This window comes from Coturnix japonica, chromosome 4, assembly GCF_001577835.2.
Source record: "Coturnix japonica isolate 7356 chromosome 4, Coturnix japonica 2.1, whole genome shotgun sequence".
NCBI lineage: Eukaryota > Metazoa > Chordata > Aves > Galliformes > Phasianidae > Coturnix > Coturnix japonica.
In genome coordinates, this window is record NC_029519.1 from 27,403,272 (window position 1) to 27,428,009 (window position 24,738).

Below are 24,738 nucleotides of genomic sequence, written 5' to 3' on the forward strand. Positions count from 1 at the left end.
TTCTTAATCGCAATTCTTTTTCACAGAATCATAGAATGGCCTGGGTTGGAAGGGACCTTAAAAATCATGAATCTCCATCTCCCCTGCTACATGCAGGGCCTCCAACCTCCCCATTTAATACTAGACCAGGCTGCCCAGGGCCCCATCCAAACTGGCCTTGAACACCTCCAGGGTTGAGGCATCCACAGCCTCTCTGGGCAGCCTGTTCCAGCACCTCACCACTCTCGTAGTAAAGAACTTCCCCCCGATATCCAACCTAAATCTTCCCTCCTTCAACTTAAAACCACCTCCCCTTGTCCTGCTGTTATCTACCCTTTCAAAGAGTTGACTCCCCTCCTCTTTATAGGTTCCCTATAATAGAAAAATTGATCTCTGGTCTTATTTGACTGAAGTAAGCTTTTCATATTTAAAGAAAATGCTTACTTTTCTCCTCTCTTGTAGATCACATGATTTTTGTTTCCCTTGAGAACTCATCTGGAGTTGGCATTTTCCTAATTCTTGAACTGGAATGCAGAGTTATCTACTAAATATGAAGAGTAAAATAGGAAAATGCTGATTTCTTGAGGGCTGACAGAAAAGCATTAACAAGAGTTTTAATAAGTTGTTGCCGTGTGCTCTACTTTTCCTTATATGAATAAATATATAAGGCATTAGGTGTTTTTTTATAGTCTTGATTTTCTGTATGCCTATCATAGTATGTGAGATAGTTTGGGGTTTGTTTGTTATAATTTAAGTTTAGTTTGGCTTCCTAACAAGTATGCATTTTGCAGAGCATTTGTGTTCTGACAGTCTGAGTCTGGATATCTCAAACAATTCCAGGGTAGCAATGAATTGGTTTCCTTTGATTCTATTTCTTTTTTCCTTCCTTCCGTTTATTTTTTTATTTTTTATTTTATTTTTCTTCTGGTGACGTTTTTTTTTCTCTTCCCTTATACCAATTGTTACAATGTGTTCTCAGCTAAATTTGCTTTGTCTTGCTAAACCTCTGTACTTCCTAGTTTTCACTCCTTTATAGTTGTAATGCAACTATCAGAAAAAATTAATGAATGTTGAAAATGCTGAGGATTTTTTCCTTTGGTTTGTCAAAGTAGCATAAACTAAACAATACAGAAATCTCCATCAGGCTGCTAACATTTCAGTTACTTCTTCCATTGTATGAGGGCTTATGTTTCGTTGTCCATCTATTTTTTTTTTACTCTGAGAGTATGAAGAATGAACAGAAAGTAAAATCAAACTGCAATGTAAAGTAAAAATACTTTGTAATTTTTAGCAAGGATCCTATTGTATATTTGTAGTGAGATACTAACAAAGAACATTTTGGGCTTTTATAGAATGTGAAGCTGAAGCATTTATTTATAAGAAGTTTGGCACCCATGTAGCTGATCTTAGTGATTTCCATCACACAGATTGTCAGGACTTCAGTGTTCTAACACCACTTATTTCTTTAACTTTGCATCCCCAATGAGTAATTTACTTTTTTATTTTTTTATTTTTTTAATTTAGAATCAGTTTAGGTCTTTATTGAACATGACAAAAAGTACCCCAAACCAAAAGCAGTGTCTTTCATCCTCTCAGTTTTAAAAATGAACAGTATTTTGAGGGTACCTAGTGGTAGAAAAGATGGATGGAAAATGAATGATTGACAGCAGCAGTATTTTAAATGGTAAGTCCCTAACTTTTTGATAGTCCATTTGTTTCAGGTGACAGTGTTTTGTGACCTTGCTTGTACTTATCTGCTACATCAACTTTTGTTGGTGCCATTATTTTTTTTCTGTTGTCAGTCTGCTTTATTCCTTGACTCCTACGTGAGAAGTGGCAGGAAAGTAAAATAAAACTTGTGGCTTTGTTTAAATGAAGGCTACTGTCGCAGAGTAGTTACTCAAGATTTGTTTTCTGGACCCAGATTTATGTATCTACTCATAGTCATCATTATTTTCTTGTTTTGATACTACTTTTAAAGTACAGTTAATTTACTAATGAACTCTGATTTAAGCAAGTTCTACTTTTCATTCAGCTGCATTTTCCTCTTAAAAGAGAATTAGATTTGCCTTCTTGATGTGTTTGTTTGTGCCTCATGCTTCAGTAGACAGAGAAATGCTTCATGCTGACAAGGATCTGCAGAAATGGCATGATAGGTAAGGGTCCTTGCTTTGTTTTTCCATAATTCCTCTATCAAACTGAAAAGCCATACTGCATTAACTATGAGCTGAACCTCACTTGTGGGAATCAGGTTGTTTTCTAGCTAGTAAAATACAGCCACAAATTATTTCGAAGCCAACCGTTCCATTAGTTGTGCAGTTTTCTTTATGTTCTCACCAACATAAGCAAAATGATGAAGCGTATTGTGTTCAGGACTGCCTAACTTGAGCTGGTAGGCTACAGTTTAGTAAACAATTCAATATTTCCTGAGATGGGAACTGCAGCTCATCACTTCTAGCTCTGTGAGCTTAAAAAAGGCTCCAAAACATTGCCATTCAAGAAAATAGGCTTCTGAATTAACATAGTAAATAAATAAATCTGTTGAGTAGGATGTTGACATACATATTCTCTAGTTTCTAGAGTTGTTACTTTAATGTTTAAAACCACAAAGCAGTATAAGAAAATAATGTAACTATATGAGAAAATAGCAAGATTGCTAGAGAATACAGTGAACTGTTAGACAAATTGTTATGGGATGAAAGGAACATACTTTCCAGATCTAGAAACTTTTCTGTCCGATGAAGTCTTGCAGTTACATCTAAGTGTAAAACATTTCCCCAGGTCCCTTTATAATAGTTGTTGCTGCTTTTTCACAGCTGGAAAAACAAGGGTGAGATAAGCGATTTACCCAGACCTCTGAAACAGGTCAGTAGAGTATAAGGGTTACACTTCAGTAGTCTTTACTCTGAGCCACGTGTATATTTACGTCTGTGTTACTTCAGGTTGGAAAAATGCTCTTAGCAAGTTCATGTTCTCAGTGTGACTTATTCCTTTCATATCTAATCTCTCTGTCTTCAGCAACAGGACACAGTGACCCCTTCATGACTACTGCTCTGCAGTAATGCCCTGCTTTAAGTCGTAGAAAACTTTTCCCTGAAAATCAGTCTGCCTCCGCCTTTGTGTAATTTCATGGCTTCCTGATAAATATGCTTGCTCAGTTTTTTTGTTCTCCTTGTGTATGTTCACATATGAATTTGCAGTGTGTTACATGTCTCTTCATGGGTACTGAGATTCTTTGGGGAGCAAAGCTAAAGGATGCACATGAACTTTTTTTAAAAAAACTCAGTCTCATGCAGCTTTCCTTCCTAAAGTTTTATTTCTTAGAGCTACTTGGTTATGAGACTATGATAAGACATAATTGTTAACTTAGTCTGTTCTGGTACAAACATACTTATTTCTTCTTTTTCTTGCTCATTGTTCTGTTGTTCCCTTCCTGAATGCATGGTCAAGATGTAACATCTGTGAGTTAAAATGAGAAACGTTCTTCCAGAGCTAAATGCTTCTAAAAAACTTCCTGCTGGACATTCTAAAGCAGATCATTGGAGGCATACAGGGGTACATAAAAGGTATATTTAAAGAGAAATCAGTGGGTTTCCCTGGAACATACAACTTGAACAATCTGCAGTGTACAACGTGACTACAGGTTTTGTCTTGCCAAAAGGAGATCAGATACTCAGTGATAGTACCCTTATAGTTTTAAGCCCTGCTCCACACCTGATATACTAGAACATTAACAACATTTGTGGATTTACAATAATTTTTCTTTTTAACTAATAAGAAACAAGCAATAGAGGAGCTGACATACACAGCAGTCTGTGCAGAAGCAGCATTAAGGAGAAGCAATCTGGATGTCTGTTCTCTCTTGACAGCATGAGGATTACCACAGACATTTCACTAGCAATCTTCACAAACTGATGTGATACATGCAGCATTTGCTGGGTAAGGCTTACAAAGAGTGGCCAGGCATTGGAGTGGGCTGCCCAGGGAGGTTGTTGAGTCACTGTCCCTGCAGGTGTTAAAGAAACGTTTGTAAGTTGTACTAAGGGACTTGGTTTAGTGGGGAAATACTGGCAGTAAGTGGATGGTTAGACTGGATGATCTTGGAGGTCTTTTGCAACCTTGGTGATTCTATGATAAATTCTCTTTTCTGCTTTTTGGATTTGTTTGTTAAGAGGGACCAGTCTAATGTACAGAGTGGTACTTTGGAACTAGGTGCTTTTGTTTGTAATCTGATTGTTCACTTGCAACAAGAAAGCAAAAGCTTTACTTTTCAGGACTCTTTTCTCAGTTCTCCCTTCATGGTGAATTTCATGTATTTTTCCTTAAAACACTATGACAAAGTGGTTTATCTGCGTTATGTTAATTTGTGTCTTCATTTTCTCTTGTGCTTAGATCTCTTTCCCTAGTATAGTAGTGTAAAAATAGTTTAATTATTGCCTTTTAAAATTATTTAGGTAATCACTGATTGGCTTTAATTAGTGATTAGCTTTATGAGTAACGTTATTTTTGTTTTGCTTCTTTTATTGAAAGAAACCTAAACCTAAAGATTCTGATGACTGTGCTGACTCACTGAGGATGGCTGAGGATGTATAATGTAAATATAATGAGAAGGTACTCAGATACTTGTGTAGCTCAGAGCTTTATAGTCACACAGCTAACACTTTATCTTGGCTTGAAACTGGTACAAAGATACTGTTTGTAGTTTTCTAATTACAACCAGTGGAAGACAAGTGTAATGTTAGTTTTTATGCCTTGTTGCTTAGCAGCACTGATCAACAAAAGTGCAACCTTTTCTTCTAACTCCAATGAACCTTGGCTTGTACAGAGCGCACCAGCAAAAGACAAGTATTTCTGAAGTCATGTGAAACTATTGTTAAATGCTTGCTAGCAGCATTTATGAGAAACCATCTCTTCTTGACCCCTTCGTTACCTTTGGTCTTTAGTCGTCTTCTCATCAAGCCTTTGAAGAAAATGGGCATCATCGTGAGAAAGATGGGAAGCTTAGGGATAGTCCAGCTGTGCTAAGATGTGTTCTGTCACTTACAGGGAAAAGAGGCCTAGCTAATCCCTAGGCTGTGTGTCTCCACTCATGGATGGAGAAACAGACTTTAGCCATTACAGTAAGGTTTTTTCTCATTTAGAGAAGCTTTCTCAGTACTTTGCAGTAAGTAAAATACTCCATAGAGTAAGGGGAGATGAGAGTGCCAAGAGTTTTCTGTTCTATGTCCCTTCGGAGGCATTTTGCAAACTGAACTGAAGGGACACTGAATGTGTTTGAAAATAATTGTCTGCAACAAATCAGGACAGCTGAAGAGGAGAAGGAATGAACTTTGGTCAAAATCAATAAGCTTTTAAAAACAATTTCAGTAAAAATAAAATCAGTTTTGTTGTTCTTAAGTGTTATGTTGTGGAATACCTGTCTGCGTCTTTCTGCATGCCATGGCAGACATGGAAACTAAGTGGATTTGAAAATCATTATTTCCAGTTTCAGATAATTAAAATATTACTATCTTTCACCTTTACCTATTTTTTGGAATATGTAATTTTCTTACAAGTGAAATAATATCTTCACTGTGTCTCTACTTCTTAGTGCTGTCATTTCCACATCTGCACAAGTGGGCTGACTATCTCACAGCACTGCACAAGTGAAAGGCACTGCATATTTCATTTCTGTACCAGGATGAATCAGTTCTTCTGATTGAGAAAAGTATATATATATTTTGAAGAGGGAAATCTCAGTTTCATCTCTTGAAGGGTGCATTTAGCTTTTAGTTTGGCTTCAGCCATCTCTCCCCACAGCTATTTTCATTTCCTGTCTGTGCATTTGGAAATGCTACTTTTTCTTTACATCCTGACACCAGGAAGGGATGGCACTTGTGCACGAGCTTATGTGTGATTGAATAGTGTCCTAGAAGACAGGCTGCCTGATTTTTGACCCATTAGAGAGTCAGTTTCCCACTTTTGGGGTAGTAATTTTCATATACAATGAGACAGGAAATTTTGAGGGGGAACTAGAATAATTAAAGCAATCTTGTCTGGCCCATTGCCAACTCTTTCATCTTGGAAAACATCGCTCCGTAGATGTGCACTGATCCTCTAAAGGAATCTAATCTGGATATCTCTCATCTGATATTGAGTGTGTCCCTTAGTGAACATGTAGAGTGCAAGGGCATTTCTGTTCAACAGTTTGAGTGAATTTAATTCCGTAATTTTTTTCTTTATTGGCTTCTGCTTAATATTACAAGTGGTTTAAGTGTTTCTACAGATTAGTGTGTTGTTTTCTTACATAGATTTTGTCAGAAAATCAGAAAAAAAGAAAAATACAAACAAGACTTGTGTAAGGAAAGTGAAATTGCATTGACAAGGTGAAATGGAGGTTTACTTATTGTACAGGATAGATAGAATGAAAGCTGCTCTTGCTTTTCAGTTTCATAGATCTGGAGCTTTTGTAGTAAACCACCTTGTTTGCATACCAAGAAACTGCTTGAAATGACAAAGGTAAATCTTTCTATTTTGAAGATTATTCCTCAGCCAACTTTGCAATAGCTTCATTTTGTAGGTTCTTGATGAAACAGTGACAGTGATTTACAGAGAAAATAAAATTGCTTAGGGCATTTTCTTACAAAGAGAGAACTGAAAAGCACTCAGCGTGTCAGGGAACTTGAAAGCTGGCTGTGTACATCTGCAGCCTTTACATCTCAGTTGTAGGATGTACGGAGAACCCTTAGGTGGTGCTCAGTAGCAACACTCAGCTCTTCAGTGCAGCGTCTGAGGTGGCAGCGCCTCTGCAGGGTCAAACCACCTTAGGGATGCTTTTGCCCAGTATGAGGGTATGCTTTAGAAACTTGGTGAAAGGCTTCCCTTTGACCCGCTGACTTTGGACTACTGATGAAATTCAAATCCTTTTTTTTTTTTTTTTTTTTTTTTCTTCCTTCCTCCATGAAGTTTTCAGATGAAATAAACTTCCAAAATGTTGCGTGAATAAGCTGTGGGAACAAAAGGGACCATCAGGGCCTGGGTTCACATCAGGGCATTCCACACAATTAAGACCCTTCTTTCCAGTAGAGGAAATGTTCTTTCTTTTCAAAATATTATGCCCAGTGACTGGTTGTATAATGTTCATTCCTGCCCTTTCTTTTCTGTATTAGCCAAGGATCCATAGCCTAGATCGAAAACTGCACCTTAGTTTAAGCATGTAAACACGGATAAGCTATCACTGGGTATTTCTAATTAAAATCAGTAAATGCAGTCTGTCAGTAGAGACATATTAAATATTAAATTTGAATATAGATTTTAGTAACTACTGTAATTTAATTCTTATAAAACTTGAAGTCTGTTATTAAGAGTGCATCAAAAATATTGCTGTCTGTCTGTAAAGCAAAGTGCTTTTAAATAATCACTAAAGATTTTTTGGGGGCATTTGAGGATCATTGTGATGGAAGAACAGTATTTGCTCTCCTTGTGTAAATACAGATGTGGTACCGTGGCTGTCAGCTTAAATCTTCCATGTTGTGGAACTCACTGTATTTCTGAAGAGTTGTTGGATCCGGGATGCGGATCTGAGGGCATGAGTTGAGCTGTTAATTGCACAGAAATTGAAGTAAAACTTCCTTCAGCAGAATGGATCTCAAACCATGAAATAGGTTTTATTTGGAAGCTGCTGGTGAATTTATGGAAGGAATTTATTAGACAGGTCTGAAATACTCTCTTGGAACCTAATCTTTTCTTTTGTAGTGAGGAAGGAGAAAAGTGAGATGTTAAAAATAACTTGATGCCTGCACCTTGAAAAAGAGCTGTGCGAGTGCATTTTTTTAAAGTTAGGAGTAGAACCTTCCTATAGTTTTACTTTGTGTTTATGCATGTTCCAGTAATTCAGGAATGGATCAGATTGCTTCCCACCTTTTATCACAATTTGAGGTGGTTGAGCCTAGGAGTATCCTGCCAAAGCAAATTAAATAATTCATGTTTCCAGCATGACTTCATTTAGTCATGACTTTTATTTATTTAGAAAGAGTGAGAGAGAAAGAGCCGGTGTTGTTACAATCTCAGCTCTGTTTTTTTAATCTCTGTAACTTCCTATAACCCAACTATTATTTTTTTTTTTTTGACCTTTGAAATGTACCAGACTACATAAACTGAATATCCAGTGTGTGTTCTGCTTGTCCCACTAACTTTCATCCTATGGTCTCTGCATGCTGTTATTGTAGGTGTGTATTTTACCATTATGTGAGTTGTTAACATTACCCAAAGTTCTGCTGGCATGTAGCTGGGAACAAGTGCTGAGGTTTTTTTTCCCTTGCTTAGTGAGAAAGTCTGTAGCTGAAATCACTAACAAATGTTACTAGGTGGTGACTTGTAGCCTAAGTGCAGTAGCTATAAATTCTCACCTATGAAAAGGGAACCCTGTAGCTATGCACTATATTCTCTCAGTTGCAGCTGAATATCTGCCATATTAAAATCCTTAAGCAGCAATATGTCACACTGATGTAGCATTTTGCTTTCTCAAGGCTCTGTTCAAATATTTGAACTCAGTAAAGAACTCCACCATGCTTAGAGTGAGTGAGTGTCGCTAAAACTTTACAGAAAAAGAAATAACCACCAAGAGGTTAAAGCAGCTTTACCTCTCCACACAGCGAGTCAGTGGTGGAGCTGGAATTACAGCTTGGGAGGCTTCTGGCTCTTGCTACACTACAATGCTGTGTAGAAAGGTCATTTCCCAAAATAGTACTGAAAGTTCTCATTTATTATTGATAATAGGAGTGGCTGACATATCAGAAGGTTGTGCTGCCATTTGTCGAGACCTAGGCAGGCTGGAGAGTTGGGTGGATAGGAACATTATGAGGTTCAAGGGCAAGTGGTGTAGAGTCCTACACCTGTGGAGGAATAACTGCATACATCAGTAAACGTTAGGGGCTGATATGCTGGAGAGGAGCTTTCGAAGGACCTGGGACCTGCTCTGTTGAGGCTACTTTTAGTATACTGTGTCCAGTTCTAGGCTTCTCAGTTCAAAAAATGCTCTAGAGAGAGTCCAGTGGAGGGCCACAGAGATGCTTAGAGGCCTGCAGCCTCTCCCTTATGAGGAAAAGCTGAGACCTGGGTCTGTTCAGCCTGGAAAAGGCTGAGAGGGATCTTATCAATATTTCTAAGTACCTAAGGAGCAGGAGTGAAGTGGAGAGGGTCAGGTTCTTTTCAGAGGTGCCTAGTGGCAGAACAAGGGACAATAGGCACAAACTGAAGCACAGGAAGTTCCATATGAATATGAGAATAAACTTCTTTGCTCTGAGGATGACAGAGCACTGGAACAGGCTGTCCAGAGAGATCATGGAGTCTCCTCCTTTCTCTGGAGATACTTTAAACTGGAGATACTTAAAACCTGCCTGGATGCTTTCCTGTACAACCTACTCTAGGGAACCTGCTTTAGCAGGGAGTTTGGACTGCATGATCTTCAGAGGTCCCTTCTGTCTCTTACAGTTCCTTGACAGGGGAACAAATGGCTCTAGCTGTATTAATAGGTCACTGTAAAATGTCCTTAATAATCCATAATTGGCAACACTGCAGAAGTGGTAAAATTGCGTTTTTCTTGGGCAAAATCACTTCTCTGGTTAGTTTTGTCTGTGGTAGGTGTTTCTCTTTTGGCTCTTCTAATACTTTTTATTTAAGGAAAAGAGTCTCACAAAGACTTTACTTCACAAAGTAGACATTAAATAGCCTCCCTGTTAACAGTCATGTTGAACCGTATGTTGGCCTTACCTTCAGATCCAGGAGTTAGACTCGATCCTTGTGGGTCCCTTCCAACTTGGAATATTCTGTGATTCAGATTAGCAGAGCTCCTCTATAAGTATGTGTTTGTCAGGGTGCTTCCCTCTGCTGCTTTGAAGCTGTTAAGCAGAGTTCTTTCTGCCTGGAAAAAAAAATAACAAAACATATGGGTTTTTGGAGAAGGCTGTATATTGCTTCCTGCTAATCTAGGAGACTGCTAAGAGAGGATTTTAGTGGCAACATTTTCCCTGTGTTGTGTGACAGTGACCCAGCACTGGCCTGCTTGGCAGTGTAGTAGCTGAGATGCAAATGTTGGGGCCTGCAGAGGTGCCCAGTTTGGTGCTGGTCTTCAGGGCTTTCAGGGAGGACAGCAAACGCCATCACCACACAGTGAGGCAGGGGAAAGGAAAGGGACTACTTGTTAAGAGGTTTTCACAGAGATCTGATTGCAGCCAGACTCGGTTCCTCAAGTGTACTTAGGGCTGTGGTATCTGGTACGTATTGCTTGATCTTGTTTGTTTGTTTTTACTTTGCCTTGTATCATTCTATGAACGTTAAACTTAGAAATGATAGTCAGCATATTAACTTCTTGGCTTACACAGTGTACTTAGTAAAGCTTACTGAAGATTTCTGTTTCTTGTTTTTCATCTACATAAATTATTTAAACTTCACTGTTAATTAGAAAATCCAAAAGTATCAGTGAGTAATTAGTATGAGGCTTGAGTTTGTTTTCACTGAACACCTAAATCTATGCATCTGTAATTGACAGAAGAACAAAATGGTATTTTGTGCTAGCCAAGTCAGAAAAATGCCAGTGAACGATTGTGGGGAGAACAACATTCACAAAACAAATAGTTGTCAAATCAAATAACTGTTCTGTTTCAAGTCAGAGTGAAGTGTTTCCAAACAGGCAAACACTAGAGAAAAAGAAAAAAGAAAAACAAAGGTGAAAGATTAAGAAAACAAAATGCGTAAGTAAACGTAAGAAATCAGAGCATGTATAGTAAAGTAGCAGGAGTGCTATTCTCTCATCTTTCTATCTACAGATATATGTATGTGAGTTCACAGCCAATAAGAGCCTTACATGCTGGATTTTGCTTTTTAATGCTTGTTGGTTAAGTAATTGGATCTATTGCTGTGGGCACTGGGAATGCCAGCTTGGTGTTTACAGTCACTGTCTTGAGAGCATTACCCTCTGGAGGTCAAACACTGGAGAGCCTGTTTAATTCTTGGAGGTAACAGTCATAGTGGTTAATGTTTTGAAAAAACAGTCTAGATGTTCCTGCCTGTCTCTTGTTGCTTGTACTAAATTGCCTATATATATATATTATTTTTTCTTTCCTTACTTTAAGCGAATTCAGATTTTTTTTTTAATTTTTCCTAAATCACAACTGAAGTTGGTTAAATAATGATCAGAGATTGAAGTATAAATGCTAGTGTATTTGAGTCGTATTTTGCTACAAACATCCTGCTTTCATTCCTTGTGATGATCAGATCATGCAGACATAGACATAGGCAAACCGTTCCACATAGGAAAAATAAGTGTATTTTCAGCTTGAGGAAGAAAACGATAATACTCTAAAGTGATTGATGGCAAACGATTCATGGTGAATGCTGATGGCTACGTAATGTCAGCACTGAGTATGTCTGCCTTCTCTACAAGGGAACTCCAGAGTGACTGAGTAAAAACACTGTACACAAAAGGACAAATGGTCTCTTTAGTGAGTCTCTGAGTTCACATGCCAGGTCTTGCAGTTTAGGCAGTGCAAAGTTTAAGTCCCTGTGGCAGAAAGGGACGTTTTGGAGTCTGTGTGATTTGTGATTTCTGGTATCAGATGGCTTAGTGTGGTTTCTTTTGGTGTGAATCCTTTCCAAGAACTAGGGGAGTTGCTGTCAATCAGCAGCTTTCCTCCTGGAAGCCTGTCATAACATGTAGTATTTTAACACTAAAAATGCAGTGAAACAGCCCTTAGATTTTGTGATCTGTTACCAGATTTGCTGGAGTAGAAGAAAAGCAGTTGTGGCATTGGTGACTAGATTGTCTCCTTTAAGACAATCTTACGTTCTTGGGTAGTTTGGATGGCAGAAACTGTGCTCCCTCAGTATTTCTCACCTTAAAATCCACCATGATACAGCTGCCACAGTACCAATATAAATGATTCAATTTGAACTGATTTTTTACTTCTTATTATTTTTTACTTTTAGTGAATAGCCTTCTTCCACCATACTGCTTTTTAAAAATGTTTCACAAACAGCTGTGCCTGCTGTTGGGCTGTTTGTGATGTGTGGCAGACTTTCTGTGTCAAACTAGCAGTGGTGTTTTTCCAGAATTAGGAGAATTCAGGCCTCCTTAAGTCTGGACTTGTATTTGCAACAAATCTGTGTATTTTTACGTCTTGCCAGGGAGTCTTATTTTTATTCTGCTGCTCTGTGACTTGGTCAGGGCAAGCAGTATGCTGTATATCTGCCTACAGTTGTTTGGAATTGATGCAGTGTGCTGTGCATTGCACTCAGATTTACAGCCAAGGTAAAAGGAACAACCACTTGTTATCATCTTCTCCCTTCCCCCCTGTGATATGCCAAACTGCTCAGTGTTCCCTCTAAACACTGGGCTGCTCAGAACCAGGGAAGTGTGATAAAGAAAGCAGTGAGTAGACCCCTGAATCAATTATCTCAGGTCTCATTTTCTTCTGGGTTCTGCATTTCTTTCTTGTTTTGACCAGGGCTTTTTCACTGTTTTGTGATAGGGAAGTACTACTGAGGATATGAGAGTTTTGCAGTTGGAAGAGAGATGTTGCAGGGCAGGGAAGTTTAAGACTCCCAGCTTTTGTGTAAATAATTTGAAGGGCATAATTTCTTCAAAAGGCTTGTTTGTACTTAAGTAGTTCAAGTCATTGCTATTAGTTAGGGAACCTGGGTTCTTTAGTCCCAACAAATTGAAATCTGTTTGTTGTTGTTGTGGCATTGTTTTTTTGATTTTTAACTTCAGCTTCTTGATGTCTTCTGTTTACCTGGTCTTGTTAAAACTGTTAATCCCTCAGTTTTTCCTACTTTGCAATTCACAGGAGGGTGTATTCCAATTTTTTTTTGGCAGTTAACTGTACCATCTATTGTTCTCCTTGTCTTTACTCCTGTCCTTAGATGGAAAATTGCTATAAGCTAGTATGGAATTTGTTACTTTTAATTACTAAGAGCAAAATCCTACTTTAGCAAAGCTCCTCTTTTTCATTTCCTTCCTGATGGTATCTTTGCATCCCTGTTTCCTGACTGACAGACCTCTAACTAACTAGAGGAGGCAAGTTACAATTCTGGCAGCAAGAGGTGCCTGACAGATGCTGCTGTCTTCTCCAGTGCTAAGTGTGATAAGAGAAAATGCATTTTTGAGTCGGAGTTAGAAAAGAAAAGAATCCACACTGGTCCTTTGCACAAAATTCTGACTGTTTCTTTTCAAAACACAACTTCTGTCATGCAGTGGGGTGGTTTATGGTACAGTATGAAGTCTTCATTTACAGATCTACTTAAACAAAAAATCATGCTTCCTGTAAAAGTTAGTAACTTGCATTTCCCACAGGTTGAAGAATCTGGAGACTATTCACTCTGAAGTTAATTAGTGAGGCTGAGTCTCTAGTAAGAGCACCTATTGCTTAGACTTCTTTGCTTTAATCTTAGCTGCTAACATAGATTGCCAGCAGTTTAATCCAACAACAACAACAACAAAAGAAAATACTGAAAAAAACAAAAAAGTGTTGCAGTGCTGTGGTATTGAATATGCTGTTGGCATTGTTTGATATTTTGCCTGAAAGAAAGCCAGTACAATTGGGTGTATGATACAGTAGTAGCACAGACAAAACAAGAAGTATGATCAAGCAATGAGTGGATAAGTGCTTACATCGTATGTTCATCTTCTGATATTCATGCAAGCAAGATCATTTGAAGCAGGTGCTCCGAGCAGCTGGTGTGGCTGTCCGCTCTTCACCTTTCTAGGATATAGGTTTGAATAGTACTGTACTGCTGTGGTTTAACACAACAGGTGGCTAAGCACTGTGGGGTGGTTCAGTCACTCCCCTCCCCCTTCCCAGTGGGATGAGTGAGAAAATTTAAAACAAACAAACAAAAAAACTGCAATGAAGTAGAACTCATGGGTTGAGATAAAATTACTTACAAGACAGAGGAAAAGAAAATATGCATGACTATGTAGATAGGTAGTCAAGAGTATGAATGCATATAAAACAAGTGATACACAAGCAATTGCTCACCACTCGCTACTTAGCTCCCCAAGGAGCAGAAGAGGGCTAGATGAACTCCTACCCCTTCAAAACTCTCCTTCTGCTTAAGGTTGTATGGTATGGAATATCTTTTTGGCCAGTTTAAGTCAGCTGTCTTGATTCTGTCCCCTCCCAGATCCTTCGCCCCCACACAAGCCCTTCACTGAGAAACTGGAATGGCCTTGACTCTGTACAACACTGCTCAGCAACAACTATAAACATTGGTGTGTTATGAACATTGTTTTCCTTCTAATCAAAACAGCATCATACCCTGCACTCTGAAGAAAACAATTCTGTCCCAGCTGAAACTAAGACACTGACCACAGGAAAAAAAAAATTCTATTTTTTCATCTTGAAATACCTGGAGGCTGGCTTTCATGCCTCCTAAATTTTGACAAAACAGTCCTTTTCCTTCAATCAGCGTCTGGTCTATGGTAGATGTAGTCTCTGTTTTCAAGTCAGGCATACATTAACCTTCTTTTTGACTCCTCTCACTTCCGAAGTAGCCTGCAGGGTCAGGGCACAGCCTGTTGAGATTGTTGGGGAGGGTCTGCTTTCAGATCCTCCTGTAGGTATGTATCCAGTAGCTCTGTGATTGGAACCTTGGACTGTCCTGCCTCTCTGTTCCTGGAGAGTTTTATTGCCCTTCTCAGGTGCTAGCAGACAAGTCTCAGCTCCTCTGCTTTGTGACCTGAGATCATCAAAGGCGTCAAGGTTGGAGGCTGCCTGGGCTCCAGCATCATGCCCTGGTTGTAGTTTTGTGATTCAAGCGATGTGGGCCTGGCAAAGAGCAGGACCAGGAATGCTCAAACTTTAGAAAGAGCAGACTTCAAGCTACTCAATGGAAGCTGGCCCAAGATCCCCGGCGCGCTGCGCTCAAAGATAAGACTGTTGAGAGAGCTGGCTTACTGTTCAAGGACTGCCCTCCTGGCAGCACATAGAGGTCTCCATTCCCCTGATTAAGAAAGTGGCCAGGAGAGGTAGAAAAACCGGCATGGCTTCAGCAGGACCTGCTAGACAGAGACTAACGGGTGAAGAAAGGAGTGTACAAGCTCTGGAAACAAGGCTGTGTCACCACGGGAAGAATACAGGGATGCCGTCCGAACTGCGATGTGGGATCAGGAAAGCCCAGCGCAGGCAAAACCTGAACTTGCGAGGGATGTGTGAAAAACAACAAAAACCTTCTACCAGGTACATTGGCCAGAAGTAGACAGGCCAAAATGGGCGTGCCTACTCTGGTAAATTTAAAAAGGCAAATGGCTTCAACAGATGAAGAGAACGCGAGGTGCTGAATGAGTTCTTCACTCGGTCTTCACTGGTGGCCAGGATTCAGTCTTTTTCACGTCCTAAGTCTTGCACCCCAATACTCCATGTGGGGAACCAAGAGGTAAATCCCTCCCACTGTAAGGGTAGTAGCAAGTCCGAGAGTGCCTCCTTAGACTGAATTAGTATAAGTCTATGGGCGCAGATGCGTGCATCCCAGGCTGAAGGAGCGGCTGAGGTGGTTGCTATCCGCTCTCCATCATAATTTGAGAGTCGTTGCTGTCCAGTGAGTCCCGGATGATACTTGGAGGAAGGGTCACGTCACTCACCATTTACAAAGAAGGGGAGCAGCGGACGACCGATGGTAACTAGCAGCCGGTGATCTCACCTCTGTGCCGTGGAAGATTACATGGAACAGATCCTCCTGGACAACATGCATTGAGCATACAAGAACAAGCATTGATCCGAGACAGCCGACGGCAATGCCTCACCAGTGGATACCATGCTGATAACTGTCTTGTTGGCTTCTTCTAATAGATGGAGTTGACGGCGTGGATGTAGAGGAATAGTGGAAAGGCGACCGATGTCATTCTACCTGGCACTTAGCAAGGCCGTCTTCGACATGGTCCTACACTCACTATCCTCATACATCCAAATTGGAGGGAAGCGAAGGAGAGTTTGAATGGGATGGAACAACTAGATGAGAATAGTCAATATGGTTGAAAGCCCGCAGACAGAGGGTGTGGTCAATGGCTCTATGTCCAGGTGGAGCCGGTAGACGCGCGTCCCTAAGGGTCTGTCTTTGGACCGGTGCTCTTTACATCTTTTCTATTAATGACATCCGATAGGGAATGGAGTCGCACCCTCAGCAGTTTGCCTGATGATCACCAGCCCCACGGGCTTAGATGCAGTCTGCTGCAGTCGAGTACGCGGTGAGGGAACAGATGCATTCAGAGGGACCTTGACAGGCTGGAAAGCTGGCTCAGGTGAACCTAATGAGGTTCAACACGGCAATAGGTGCAAGGTTTGCAGCTTGCGGCGCGGAAGAACCCCAGCACCTGTACAGGCTGGGAGGAGTTGTCCTTGAGAGCAGCTCGGCTGAAAAGACCTAGGGGTCCTGATAGATGAGAAACTTAACATGAGCCAGCAGTGCGCTCTGGCCCCGGAAAGCAAATGGATCCTGGCTCCATCAGGAGAGGGTGGTCAGCAGGGATAAGGGAGGTGATCGTCCCTCTCTACTCTGCTCTTGTGAGGCCCATCTGGAGTATCTGTGTCCAGGTGTGGAGCCCTCAGTATAAAAAAAGATATGCGATTTTGGAAAGGGTCAGAGGAGGCCACCCGAAGATGATCAGAGGGGCTGGAGCACCTCCCTAATGAGGACAGGCTGAGGGAGTTTGGGTTTGTTCAGCTTGGAGAAGAGAAGGTTGCGGGTGACCTCATTCAGCTTTCAGTACCTGAAGGGAACTTACTCCCAGGAGGGGAGTAAATACTTCGAAAGGGCTGATAATAGCAGGACACGGGGAAATGTTTTAAGTTGAAGGAGGGAAGATTTAGGTTGGATGTTAGGGGAAAGTTCTTTACTAGAACGAGTGTTAGTCCTGGAACAGGCTGCCCAGTGAGGTTTGTGGATGCCCGTCCTTGGAGTGTTCAAGCAGGTTGGACGGGGCCCTGAGGCAAACCGTGATCTAGTAAAGGTGTATGTTTGGTGGCCCTGCTAGGCAGGGGGGTTGGAACTACATGATCCTTGAGGTCCCTTCCAACCCGGGTAATTCTGTGATTCTGTGATTCTGTGACCTGAAGCCTGCATGAGGTCTGGCATGAGCTTGATTGTCCATTAGTAGGAACAACTGTGCTTATTGTCAAGAACAATCCCATGAGAAATGTCACCATGGGCAAATGGATGGGATTTCATGTCTGGTGTGCAAACAGGCTCCTGTCTCTCTAGAGCTGTCTTTCCTGGTGTCCCAGGTTGCTTAATGGAGTTGAAAAGGGTGAGATTTTTCTCTCTAGCAGTTTCAGAGCACTTAGCAGCTGTCTCTGGCTTGTGCTCAAACATGGGAAGTTTCACACCCTACTGGGAGAACTCTCAAAGTCTTTTGAACAGACAGGAGGGATCTTCCCTTTGTTCACTGGGCTGTCCTGTTTGTTACTGCCTGGGAGGAAAGGGGAAAGAAGGCTGTCAACAGGCTTCATGGTTATTACTTCCTTGAGATGGTCCAAGTTTTCAAATTTCACTTTGTTAATGGTGTTTATATGCATTACTGGCATTACAGGTGTTCTTTCCTTTTGTATTGACAGAAGTCTTCAGGAAGTCTCCTTCCATGACTGGAACTTTGTTAAGAAGAGTTGAGGTACTTAGCAGTCTAAGTGCAGGATGAGTGGTTTGAGCTTGTCACGACACTGCAGCTTGTTGGCCTGCCCTCTGCAAGAGTGCAGCAAGAAGCAAGGTACGTGCACTTCTGTGAGTACAACTGAAGTGGAAGTTCTCTGGCTTCCAATGTTTGCACAGTAAATTCAATGTCAACATGAACAGACAGCAGATCTCAGAGGAGTTGGAGGAAAATAGCCTTTCTTTTTGAGGTTTCTGGAGTGAAATGCAGGGCTGAGGGATTTCTTTGAATTTTTGTCCTGTCATGAATTGGCAGGTGGCGTGGGCGGAGGTCATCCCTGGTTGTCTGGCAGTGTCAACAATGTGCTTTGAACCATGTAAGATTTTGGAAGCTAGGGAATGTACCTCCTGAAGTCTTAAGAGTCCCATCCTTTCTTTGGCTGCCAATGACATGTTTTGTTGATCTGCTTTATTTTTATTTGGTTTTTAAAAGACAAGTTAGGTGTCTCAGTACCTGTTAGTGTATCCCAGGAAGCTAAAAAAAACAATGCCCTAAGGAAAAATAAATTCTGAATTATATCAAAGAATGCCCTACCCATTTTCTTTTCCTTCCCCAGATGTGGAGTATTCTTGAAGTATCCAAATAAGAGTCTGGATCTTGAGACATTCTTGATTAGGTGACAGAAAGCCAATGAGGGGTCTAGTATGACTTCTGCTGTCAATAGCAAGTGTATGAGTTGAGAAATTGGCTGTTGCAGTGACAAAATCAAAAAATCTGTTGTAAAAGAAATTGTTAAGGAAAGCTCAGGAAAACCACTCTGTAAAAAGAATCTGGGGAGCTGAATTCAAAGGCAGTCAGACAGAACGTGGCTGGTAGCACTCCTCAGGAACCACAAATTCTACTCCATGTGAAATTCCTGTATCTTTCAATACCTGCCTACCATAAAGCATCACTCTGGAAGAAACTTCTGAGTCATCCTGATTTCTGGATTGTTTTCTTCTTTCTTCTGAAGTTTTAGACAGTAGCATTTACCTTGAGAGCAGGATATTGGCAGGAATTGAGGAACAGATGGGTCAATCTAGCAGTGTAAACTGTTTTGCCACATGTGAACACTAGTTGTGAGCAGAGTGAACTTGTCATGCGAGAGCTGAGGTCCAGTGGAGAATGCAGCGATGATCGCAGGTGAGAAATGACCTCTGTTTGTGGTGAGAGTAAACAGAATGGGCCTGTCTAGCTTGAGTGTCTAGAGAATGAGCCCAGTTAGAGCAGGACAGTCCTGCCTCTGTATCATGAGTACTTGGGCAACTGCATTAGAAAGATCTCAAATACGAATTATGATAGCAGCACCAAAGTAAACTTAGTAAACTAAATACAGCTTAGAAGAAAATATGACCAGATTGTTTTTTTCCCTTTTCAGTTCTTCATAATGCAAGTTGAGCCAGCCTAGGATTGCCCTGGAGATGGATCTTCCCAGCACACATGCTGCAGTCATTGCAGTGTTCATGTGGAGCAGTCAGAGCTCAGCAACAAGTGCTGAGATATTCCATGCAGGACCTAATACTGGGCTTCCTGAAATGAAGCAGAACTGTTATAACTGCTGCATGAAGGTACTTTTAACAGTAGGTACACACATGTAGAAGTGTCTAACAGCCTTTTGTAATGTACAGAGCACTGTTTTCTGGTTAAAATTGGATGTGGGTTAGGTTTTATTATGAAACTATTAGCTTTAATAGACTAGTCACAGGGAGTCTCAATGTGTCTGAATTTTGGGAAGTGATTGCATGTACCCTTAATTATGTTTTCCTGGTCTGAATAGCTGGAGGACTGTTCTTCCTGACTCTGTCTTGATCTTAGTAAAATCAGTCACTTTGAATGAAACTTGACTGGTAAAAATACAGTCTTGGCATAGAATCATCGTATAATTGGATCTTCTTTATTTTTAATTGAAATGTCAGCTTAAAAGATTTAGTGCTTATTTTTAAATTGCATTAACGTTATATTCAGATCTTTTCATAAAGTTCTAGGTGTGCGGTCGCATTAAAAATAGGCAGCTAGATATAAAAACATGAGGCCTTAATACTGGCTTACTAAATATTCAGAGTGCAAACAGACACCGCAGATGACATATGCGAATAGAGATATTCTGGTGTATTATGAAGTGTCACAGGCATGAGTGACACATATCAGGCTATGCATATTATTTCTGAATCACACCGATGGAGTGTGCACTCCTGACCTTATTTATTTTTCCTTATATTCCCATGCCATTTACAATTATTTCCTTCAATTTTAGGGGAAAAAAGATAGCATAATTTAATTGCTAAAATGACCACTGTGTTAGCTGCAATGGAATGCAATTGTATGCTGTGCCAGAAAATCTAGATGTCAGGAAAATGTTAATCCCTACAATACAAGAAATGCAAATCATGTATAATTTACTATAATTTATTTTGCTGGTTCTAGCAAAAAAAATCTGTATTAATCTATGCACTCAGTTTTAGAGGAGTTATTCCTATGGGGAAGCCAAGCAACTTTCTGCTTTCTCCTCAAGCAGAGGTTGAGGTTGCTCAACAAACTCTGTGCTCCGCACTACACAGTGTGAGATGCACTGGGGTGGGGGTGCCTGAATCTGGTGCCTGCCCTTAGGGTCTGGCTTTGTAACAAGTTAGCTGGACACTGCATTGGTAACATTGCTGTCACAAATGTAGCAGGTTGCCTTTTCTGAACTGGGGCTAGACAAGAGTGGCGTGGTTATTTGTGGCAATATGCTTAAGGAGGCAGTGAGAGCAAGACAGGGAAAACGTGCTCATTTGTGCAATTATACATAAATGGGTTCTAAAGTTCTACTCAAATATGCTCAAGCATACTAGTTATATCTGGCTTCCCACTAAATCTGTTAAAAAATATAGTCCACAATCTAAAGTGTGAAAATTCCAGCCTTAAATAACAGATGAGGGAAGAAGCAAGATAGTGTTCTATTTATTTGTTTGTTTGTTTTTGACCAGCCAGAAAGTGAGCCTTAGTTTTGGTCACGTTAGTCTGTGCTGAGCGTTGGCATGAAGTTCTAGCAGTTCAGTGATAGCATTTTTCTATTCTTTATTTAAACAGGCACCTTCCCAGAAGAGAAACAGTCCAAAGTCTGCAGTTTCCAATGAAATGCTGTCTGAGAATGGCTGGAAAAGAAGGTACGTGATAGAAATTAGAGGCTTAAAGAGTAACATAGAGTAGAAATGCATGCAAACAACAAAGGATACTATTGGAAATCAAATAGTCTTTTGGAGTAACTGTATACTAAATTGGAAAAGTTTTTTTTCCCCCTGAGTCATGCCCTGTGTTTTAGTTTAAGGGAGAGTGAAATGGATCAATAGGGAACTTTTTATTAAAAAAGCTAGCAGGAAAAGCTCCCCTGTATATTCTTAAAGTAGGGAAATAGGCAGTAGAGCCTTCTCTTGGTTACAGAAGGGTGCAAAGAAATAGCAGTTGGTGCTACTTTGCTACTGCTCTGTGCCTGCTCTGAATATCTGCACATTTTTCTTTCTGTTTTTTAAGTTGTACTTAAGAAAGTTATACAGTGAGTATAGCTACAGTTGAGTTGTTCAGGGACAGCTGCTGTTCACATATGGAAGCACAACAGCCCCATTTCTGTCATGTTGCCTGGCATCTAGCAACTGCCTGGCTTCCTGGTATACATAACATTATTTTCCCAAGAGCTATACAACAGGCCCACAAGCCAAATAAAATTCTGGTCTTGGTTTCAGATGTAGCTTGCTAATTCAGCCTGGTTTTGCCAAAACATGCTTGGCTTCTAAGCAGTCCTGACCAAATGGATGCTGGAAGCACTGTACTCTTGCAGATGGATGCTCCTGCTGAAATGGGCAGCAGGCTGTTCCCTGCCACCCCCCATCAGATGTTTTAGGTCCAGCTGGTGAACGAAGACAAGATTTTTAACAGTGACTACTGGACTTGGTTACTTTAGTTGCCCAGAAAATGCCCCCTTTACCTTTCAGATTTTCACTTCAATTTACCCCCATACCCTTTATAGAGGCTCAGCTGCTGGGCACTCAGACAGCAGCCTCCTCCTGCCCAAGATTAGCTGTCATTTGTGAGATTTTCAGATGTGTCTATGGTAGTTTATACATTTCAGTGCAAGAGACCACACACCTTCCCCTTTTAGGATATGTGAGTGCCTCTGTGATGAGAAGATGACACACCACTTACTGCCGTTCCACAGACAATGCGGTGGTTGGCAGACCTCTGGTTAGGAGTGATTGCTCCAGTGTTTTATTAGCTCTCAGAAAATATATAGCAGAGAAGAGGCAGTGCAGGCTCCCGCACAGTCTGCCTGCGCTCTGACCCCTCGGACAAGAGGCTGCATTGCTTTTACAGCCAGTACTTAACCTTTCTGCTGAGACTTGTCAACAAGGACACCAATTAGCAGCAGATATGATGGCAGATGATATAATGCAGATGTCTGTTCGCTATGGACGCAACTGATACATTTTAACACAACATATATTTTAAAACGTAGCTCTGCATTAATGACACAATCTCTCACAAAAAATCAGTGTCTACATTTGTGTTAAAGAATATCTTTTTTTGAAGTTTTTCAAAGTCTTTGTCTTAAGCTCTACTCTGCTGGACTTGTGCTGACTGTGGTAAGTGCAGGATTATAAGAACTAATTCCTCTAGAAAAAAATCCACTTCTGTTATTTTGCCCAGAGAGTTTGTGGATGCCCTGTCCTTGGAGGTGTTCAAGGCCAAGTTGGATGAAGCTCCGGGCAGCCTGGTCTGAAGTTATAAGAGGTTGGTGGCCCTGCATGTGGCAGGGTGTTGGAGCTTGAGGATCCCTGAGGTCCCTTGCAACTTGAGCCATTCTATGTTTTTCTTTTAATTTTACTTGGGTGATATATTCAAAATACACAGAACTGCATATTGAAAGCACTTCATTGCCATCTGAAGTGGGTCCAGATGGAAACTGAGCTGTTTTCCATATACATATAAATGTATATTGTATATTATTGGTATATCAGGAAAAAAAAGTCAAACAACAAAACAGTTCAGGGAAACCTGATTTAACTGATTAAAATGGTACAGGTCTACAATCACATTATAGCCACCTCCTCTAAAGGACAATGGCTTTGTCATGTAAGTAAGTATGTGACATTGCCTCTTTGGGTACAGATAGAGTTCCTTGGTCAGAAATACGCTGTGCTGGGAGGAGGCTGTGCTTTTGAGGGGACAGTTAATAGTTGGGTTAAGGTTTGGCCTGATCATTTTTAGAAAAGTTTTCAGTAAGTTTCAATGGCTGGAGCTTCTTCTAAAGGACTTTATTGCCAGCTGGCTCAGTAAATAGGCAGAACAATTCAATCCTCTGCTCTGTCCATTCCAAGAGAAATTGTTTTCTTTGGATGAGAAAATATCAAATTCTGCAGCAGTGTATGGCTAGAACGTGTAGAGACACAGGGATGTGCTCACTTCCTGAGGCAGCCATGGCCCCTCTTCTCTGCCATTCAAGTTTCCCTTTGACTCGCTCTACACGTTTTTTGCTTGTTGTGGCTGAACATTTGAACCAACATTTTAAACCATTTTCTTATCACTGAACAGTCAATCGTTTACAACAGAATTTGCAATTACTGTTTTAAAACCATCAAGGTATAATCAGGGCTTTGTAGATTAATCTCTGAGTGATCCTTCAAAATCAAACCAGAGAATTTGCATGATTGATAAATAATTGTTAGGATAAGTACGTGTAATACAAACAAAAAAACCCAAACAAACAAAAAACCCCACCCTAGACCAACCTGAAGTATCACTTTTACGTTTCCTTTTTCAGTCCAGTAGGAGGAAGACCATCATCTCTTCTTGAACATGACTTATCATCCTCTCATCAAAGCTAGAGAAGCCTTCTCATCACGTAACAGCAAAAGGAGGAAGAGTGGATTCAACACATGAGCTGCTACCTGCACTGCATATTCTACAATGTACTGATAAGAAGCCTGAAAATTAGTACTACGAGCCAGTAGGAAAACAAGAATTTTTCAGTTCATTAGACCTTCATACAGCCCCATCTGAGGGCAAAAGACAATCCAAATATGTTTAATGCTAACATTACTTTATCTGAGGATAGTTTTTATTATATTATATGCATGATATTTATTATATGCAAACTTTATTGTTTTTTTCCCCCCTTGCTTAGTATTTACAAATGCATTCTTTCAAGATGTAAGGTATTCCTGCATGTTCAGTGGGACCTTTGCTTAACTAGAGCTTTCCTTTAGCATTTGTACTGCTGATGATATCTCCCTTCTTTTCCGTGCATCTTGTCTTGTAGGAGCATACTCTCCCTCCCCCACATCGACCCTAAAATCTGTTCAAGGTGAAGTTAGAGGAAGAAATAGCAAAAAGAAGCAAGGGATATAGCCAACCTTTTTAATTAGAGTATATTGTACTTCCAAACTGGATACACTATAAATTGGCAATGCAACATAAGATGCAAAGGAATATACCAGTTACTGTCAAAATGACCCTGTACAGCCTTATAATGCAAAAAGCTTTATACAATACAAACTTTTAATAATGTACACAGACCTCAACAGAATGATATGTGAACATAATACACCAAGTAAAAAAAATACAGAAGAAAGAAGAAAGTGCTGAGAACTTTAACTGAAGTACTGAATGGAAAAACACACTAGCCTTCATTAAAGAATGCATAGGGATCAACTACTCTGAAATTAGCTTTATGGTGGGGGGAATTTTTCAGAACTGTTGGTCTTTATTAGGTAGGGGATATCTCTGGAGAACATTCCTTTCTTTAGTCTTGAACTTCAAACCAATTATGTTAATAGGCATGAGCTCTGATAAATACTGTATTATTTTTCTTAAAAAAATAAAAACCTCCTAACACACTTTTCCTTATGAAGAAAACTTCTATGACATACCAGAAAGAATGAATGTATCCTTTCCAAAGTGCTAAATAAACTTCCCAGGTGTATTAGACATGATTATGCCAGGTACAGATACAATGGAACATTGTTGAACACGTGGCATTCGTGTGCTGACAGCTCATTCTTGGAACTTGCAGCCCTATTTATATTGCAGTTTGGTTTACAGAAAGCATCCTAGTAATATTCGTACTTCCT

The 24,738-nt window shown here is 40.3% G+C and overlaps 2 long non-coding RNA genes across 2 annotated transcripts; one reads left to right on the forward strand and one right to left on the reverse strand.

Annotated features, from left to right (window-relative positions):
* The first annotated feature begins 235 nt into the window (after positions 1–235).
* On the forward strand, positions 236–24,504 carry LOC116653427. Its single transcript, XR_004307244.1, has 5 exons — positions 236–3,918; positions 17,565–17,713; positions 19,014–19,203; positions 20,705–20,781; positions 23,430–24,504. It is a non-coding gene; the product is annotated as an uncharacterized LOC116653427 (long non-coding RNA).
* LOC107313157 lies at positions 12,715–17,565 on the reverse strand. The gene is made up of 2 exons (XR_001554848.2): positions 17,061–17,565; positions 12,715–14,694 (listed from the first exon to the last, which is right to left on the reverse strand). It is a non-coding gene; the product is annotated as an uncharacterized LOC107313157 (long non-coding RNA).
* Positions 24,505–24,738: the final 234 nt, after the last annotated feature.